The following is a 6,492-nucleotide window of genomic DNA, read 5'->3' as shown; positions in this document are numbered from 1 at the left end:
TAAACCAACAGTTTCTCAGCAGGTATCCCTTTGAGGTGGTCGCTAACACCGCAGTCGACTTCGGCCATTCCCAGTTTCGCCTGGCGAGGCAGAGGTTGCAGGAAATTAAACTGCATGCTCTTGCAGTACCGGGGTCAGGGCAGAAAATCGGTGATTTGACGGCCTTGCTTGAGACCTACTCCAAAACACCCGAGGGCAAACATATAAATTATGATCGTCATTTTATGCCTGTAGGCGATAGAGGCAAGATGACTAGCGATGCTGCCTTTATTAATGCGCTCCTCATTAACCGGAGCCGCATCACTAGAAAGTGTACTGATATATCGAACGCTCAAGGCTTTGTTTGAATGTTTTATGGACATGGCATTTTGGACGACCACTTGGGATAAGACGGCGGCAGCTTCGGTGATCAGTTATCAGGAGGAGCAGCTTGCTCGTTTGCTGGATGATGTGGTGCAAAACAAAACAAGAATTGGGAATGAGGATACCGAGGGCACTCTCTCTCATACTGTCGCGCAGCTGAACCTAAACAAGCTCGACCTCCATGGCCTTGATGACCGTTTGGGTGGTTTACGGAGAATTGCTACAGGAACGCTGCCTGATCTCGTACGGCAGGACGTTGTGGTGGCGCGATTTGGGGAGGGTGCGAATTTGAAGAATGGCAAGATACAGATTCAGAGTATCTGGATTGAGCGGGCTGAAAACGAGTGGTATCATGAGAGCAGCGGTAAACTGCGAGAGGCTTGGAGTTGGAACTTCCATCTCTTCTGGCGGGGTGATGGCACCTCTCTTCTCACACAATATGCCGTGGTCCCAGGGAAGTCTCAGACAAACGAGGCACGTTCGGGTACAATTGGAGACGTACCTATAGGTTGTATTATCTTGAGTTCCCCTGATATATATCATCAGCATGGCGCTTGATTTGTGTATGACCCAAGCAGTCGAGATTTGGCTCCAAGCAAGGAAACTTCCTGTGACGAATTTAACGCGCTTCCACTGCCAATACGATGCCGAGCAAATCCACCAAGCTCGATCTCTGTATGGGAATACGCTTTTGACTGCCCCACCCGTACTCAGGCGGAGACCATTCTCACCCAAGCTCAGGCCGCCAAGCGGGTCGAGTATCGTCGTTCCAATGGCGCTGCGAGGAGGGTGGAACGCCCTCCTACGCGTATTACTCGTCAGGTGGAGAGGGGGGCGGCAGATAGTCTCCGCTTGGCCCTATTCACAGCTCAAGTCGAGTGGTTCGCATGGGGATCGCGGCTGCTGTAAACGATGTCTCGACAGTCCGGATAAAAGTTAACGATGCCGAGAAGACGCCGTTCGAAGTGCGGAAGCCACGCGAGCTGGTTTCAGCCTTCACAGTTTTCGACTCTGCATTAGATGTTGATGCGGGGGCTGTTATTGGGTTTTCTTCAACAGACGCTACCGTTGGTTTTATTGTTACATTGCTATTGGAGCAGTATGACCTCGTGTGAGCCCTCCTCCCCCACCTTCTTCACCTCCGGTGTTGAAGGTGCCTCTGTATCCCACGCTGCTTACTGCGAGCGATGCAAAAAGAACAGAAGAGCTGTGAACGGGTTAGACGGCGCGGGCAATGCCCTGTCTGCTATCACTGGGCGCAGTGCTGTTAGCGGCGTTGCCGTACTCTGTACCGTCGTCTTAACTCTTGTCGGGATCGCGCTCGAAGGCCTAGCAGCTGTTTGGGCACGGCCACTTTCGCTGGTTGGGTCGTAAGCGCAGATTGGACAAGATGGCTGAAAAACACGATCGCATTCGGTCATCCGCTGAGACCGTGCTCCGAATAATCTCGCTGATCACGAGCCGAGCGCTTTGAGATGGGAACTGCTGCAAAAGTGAGTACCAGCTCTTTTTGGACGAAGCATAGCGTTTCACTTCGTTGAAAGACTAAATTAGAAGCCAGACAAGACACCAATATGAAACCATAGGTGTCATATTGCAATATGACACCATAGGTGTTGTTTCTTTTTTTGATTTCATCAATTTGTCGATTTCTCTCTCGTACTTTTGTTTCCCATTCGGCCCTTTGCTCACTTGTAGCGTCGACTGTTAACGGTGTAACTTCTTGAGGTATGACTTTTCTCCCCGGAAGAGCTTTGTACAAACATTCCGTTTGCATATATGCAGTAAACTTTGTGCTCCATGCCGGATAGTTCTCGGCTGTTCCATCGAACACAAACCACTTAATTGTTTGACTATCCATAAATACGGTCTTGTACTATTTCTGTACTATTGCTGAGCTATTTCTGGGCTATTCCTGGGCTACCTGGGCTACTCCGGGGCTACTCCTGGGCCATAACCTGTTAGATTATGAACTTTATTCAAGAAAAAGTATTGATTTTACAACAACAAAATATATATGTACAGGAAGTATGAAAAATCGTACGATTGTCACGTGTCCACTGACCTATAACTAAAGAACTGAAATACCAGTAACTTTACAAATTAAATACTCTATGTTATTGTATCATGTTAACAGCCACCATGGTTTACCTTCGGTAAATGCGTCAGTGGCTTGTACCTTCAATTTGATGGAAGGGGGTTGTTTGGCCATGTTTAAACATGGCAGCAGCAACAAGCGTAGTACTATCCGCGGTGAATAACTCGTCGCGGTCAGCCGCGGCCTACTCGAGCCCAATTTTACGACGCGGGTTAAGGACCTGAACACTGCGGGAAAGATAATTTTCGTTGAAAGTGCTCAGTTTGAGTTGCAAAATATATGAACAATATATCAAGCTAATAATGGGTCTTCAGGAGGAGCTTTGGTTTGCCTGCCATGGTGTTGCTGCAGCAGCTCACCACGATCTCAGGGGTCAAGTTCTGCGAGGTTTCCCACTACTGGAGTTCAGCGATATTGCCGATGTTTCAATTGAGGGATGGAGAGCAATGTCTCGGGAAGCGTTTGTTGACATGGGGAAAAAGAACCTACCGTTCGCAGTGATGGCAAATGGCGGCATTGTTCTTTGCGGTCGATGCCCACATGTCTGCGGGCGCCATGTTCTCCTGACGAACGGCTGTTTATCGAAGAGGGTTCTGTAGAGGTGCTTTTAAAAAGATTAAGTGGGGTGTTCGAAGAAACTCTACAAAACGATCAGAAGGTGCTCGACCTTGTACCTCTGACCACTGACTGTGGTCCTGACGATTTCGAAGCTGAAAAGAAGTCGCCTACGACACGTAGTGTTAAAGCCGTCGTCCCGATTAAGCATGGTCCCGTTTGTACGAACGGAAGCGTTAAGGAACGCATCCCAGAGGCGTACCACAGCCCTGCAGGGTACTGGCGCGGCCGTGCTTCTATCCTAAAGCTGGCTAAAGAGGCTGGCGTCGGCGAGGATGTGACTCATGAATGGCTAACAAAACAGGCCATCTGGCAGATCTACTTGCCTGCACCAGCACGAAGTGCTATCCTCAGACCTAAGTTTGACATCAACACCCCGAATGAGGTTTACCAGGCCGATCTTATGTATCTGCCTTACGATCGAGTCGAAAGACGCATATTCAAAACGCACTGACGGTCATCGACGTAGCAAGTCGTTATAAGGAGACCCAGGCAATCACAGACAAGACAGCGACCCAGGTTGAGAAGGCGTTAGAGTCCATTTATGCCCGTGGGCCTCTTCGATGTCCTAATGTTTTACAAGTCAACCCTGGCTCGGAGTTCCGCGTGGCTGTGTAAAAAGCGTGTGATAAAAATGGTATCACGATTCGACAGGGTAGGGTTAGAGTTTATAGAGACCAGGATTTCGTAGAAAGATTTAACTGAGCCTTGGCGGAGTGATTGTTCGTTTACCAGTATCATCGCGAGCTGGCTGAGCCCGGAACTCGAAAAAAAAGAATTGGTATCAAGATTACCTGAGGTGGTTAAGGCGCTCAATAATGAAACTACTCGTTTGACGGCAAAAAGCCCTCGCTTACGACTCGGAAGAAAAGCGTTAAGGCCAGACCCGTTGCGCCGGCGCTTCGTCCAGTTGGTTTTAAAGAGCGTCGCTTGCCATCGGATGTTATGGTGAGGTGTTTTTATTCCCCTGGCAAACTCGAGGGTGGCAATCGACGTAGGGTGACCGATCCTATCTGGAGTGTGACCTCCCATCAGGTCGGGTGGGGTGTGGTTGAGGGCGGGAAGCCTGTTTTGTATTATTTGAGCGATGTGCGTTGTGTGCGTATGTGCGCGAGGAGCTCCAAGTGGTGCCCTTAGGGACCAAAACGCGCCGGATTAGTCGATGGGTCCTGTCACACTTTTATGAAAGCTTTTACTAACAATTAGTATCTTGCACTTAGCCGTGGAGCACCTCTTCTACTGTGATTATTAGCATACTTACGCATGTTATTTATTATTTATATGCCTGCAGCACCGGCTTCCCTATGCCCGTATGCTAATGTAGATATCCCGTCAGCCGCGATCCCGCGCTTCGTGTCCAGCGGGCTCAACGATGTCTTGTTGACATGCTCGCCGAAGATCTGATCCCAGGACTGCGCAGCATGTCAATACCGAGGCAGAATCGCTTTGCTTCGCAGAGCACCTCTTTGTACTGGGCATGACTGATATGCTTTTCACGACGGCCTTTTTAACACCTTTGGCTTTGCGCTCCTCCAGAGCATCGGCTTTCAGGATAGAGTATATCTTGGGCCTGAGCCCCACAAACTCATCAATAGGCACCCCAGTGCACTCTTCCTTAGCTTTCCCCAGCACCTTCTTGTTGTCTGTGCTGAACAGAGAATGGTCATTTGGTAGATGCTGGTGCCGTACTGAGCGGCATTGCGTCTCATGTCAGCCTACACATCCTCAGTTTGGATCTCCAGCATAAGGCTGTCGGTGACGGTGTGGAGCAGGGGCGGATCCAGCAATTTTCGTGACTGATGCACCACTGCGAGCGCCAAAGGCGCTAGCTCTGTAGGGGGTCTGGGAGGATGCCCCCCGGACCGTCGAAAATGCTATTTCGTGCGTTTTGACAACCGAATTTAAAAAAAACTTGGCTTTACTTAGTTTGTAAACTTTTCGCAAATTTAAATGATATAAAATCTAAAATTCCACTTACCTTTAAACATTTTCATTACTACTATTAGATTTATCAAGTTTCATACCTTCGCCAAAACTTACAATCAGGAAGGTATCATTCCAATCCACGAGTGATTTTGAAAAGGTTGAAGCTTGGCATATTTTTTGTCGTGAAACGCAAAGAAACCTTTTACATCTCACAAATGAAGCACAAGTTTTTGACCATTAATCACACTTGATACCACTCGTCCAACAGCGGAAAAAGATACGTAGATATAGCAAAAAAAATGTTCACGATGTAATCATCGTACCAAAAGCAGGCAACAAGTAATGATAAATGTTATTCTTCTTCTTTCATTGATAATATCACTCCTCCAACAGCAGAAAAAGATCCGTAGATATAGCAAAGAAATGTTCATGCAGTTACCATCACCTATCTAGTTCTACAAAAGCAATAAAAATTAGAAAGTCTATTGAATAAAATCACTATTGACTCTATGTTGATAAAGAAAAGCCTTTTAGGGGAACATTCGTCAAGTCTTAAAGTGTAATTTTTTGGGTTGCCTTTAACAATCCATAAATATTATTTTAGATGATTGAATCTAAGCATGGTAATGCCAGTGCTATACTTTCTTAACCAAATTCATGAGACCAGCTTTCAAGGGGAGTATAAGTACGTACCTAATAGCTAATACTATGTGTCCACCTAGCTTTAATCAAATAGCAATGGTGAGGACTTCTATACATAAGGATCAGGATACACATATGCACATATGCAAAAATAAAATATGGTGATGTAATATACAATGAAATATGTTAAAGAATTACAATACAGAACTGTTGCTCTAATATCTTTATGTATAGTGGGTAATTTTGAGATAATAATAATCACATGAAGACAATACAGTAACATCATATCTATGTAAATGAAATGCTTTGCTGTGTACCCACCCTTTTGTGATCATAATGTTTTATGGTAAATTTAGAAATTTGGCACACTGTGCATGACTGTAAATGAGAGCATACACTCAAAAAAACATCATCTTGTAAACTCAAGATTTTAGTTATAACAGCAACAGAGAAGATTCAAAGCAATATTTCAATTTCATATGAAAGTCATTATCAAGCTAGGCGTGGTAGAAATAATAAGGAATTGTTGTGGCTGAAATAATATGTAATTACAGTTTGCTTTGCTAAATTTCAGGGAATTGACAATATTAGGCATGCAGTATGAAAATGAAAAACTCTAATGAATAACATGGTTGGTCCAGCATAGCTCTTACATTCAACACATTGCATAGCTCAGAAAGTTAGTATTTATAAACAAGCAAAATGTATGAAAAATGTGCCCTCTCTGTCTGTCACATTGTGCACATATTACAACATATTACATGGAATATTTATAAATCTATGAAATATCCTGAAGTAATGTCATATTAAATTATTATCTCCTGTATTTTTATGTATATTAAGTAACT

The sequence above is a fragment of the Xenia sp. Carnegie-2017 genome, unplaced genomic scaffold (assembly GCF_021976095.1).
Source record: "Xenia sp. Carnegie-2017 unplaced genomic scaffold, XeniaSp_v1 HiC_scaffold_6, whole genome shotgun sequence".
In the NCBI taxonomy this organism is placed as follows: Eukaryota; Metazoa; Cnidaria; class Anthozoa; order Malacalcyonacea; family Xeniidae; genus Xenia; species Xenia sp. Carnegie-2017.
This window is presented reverse-complemented; position numbering follows the sequence as displayed.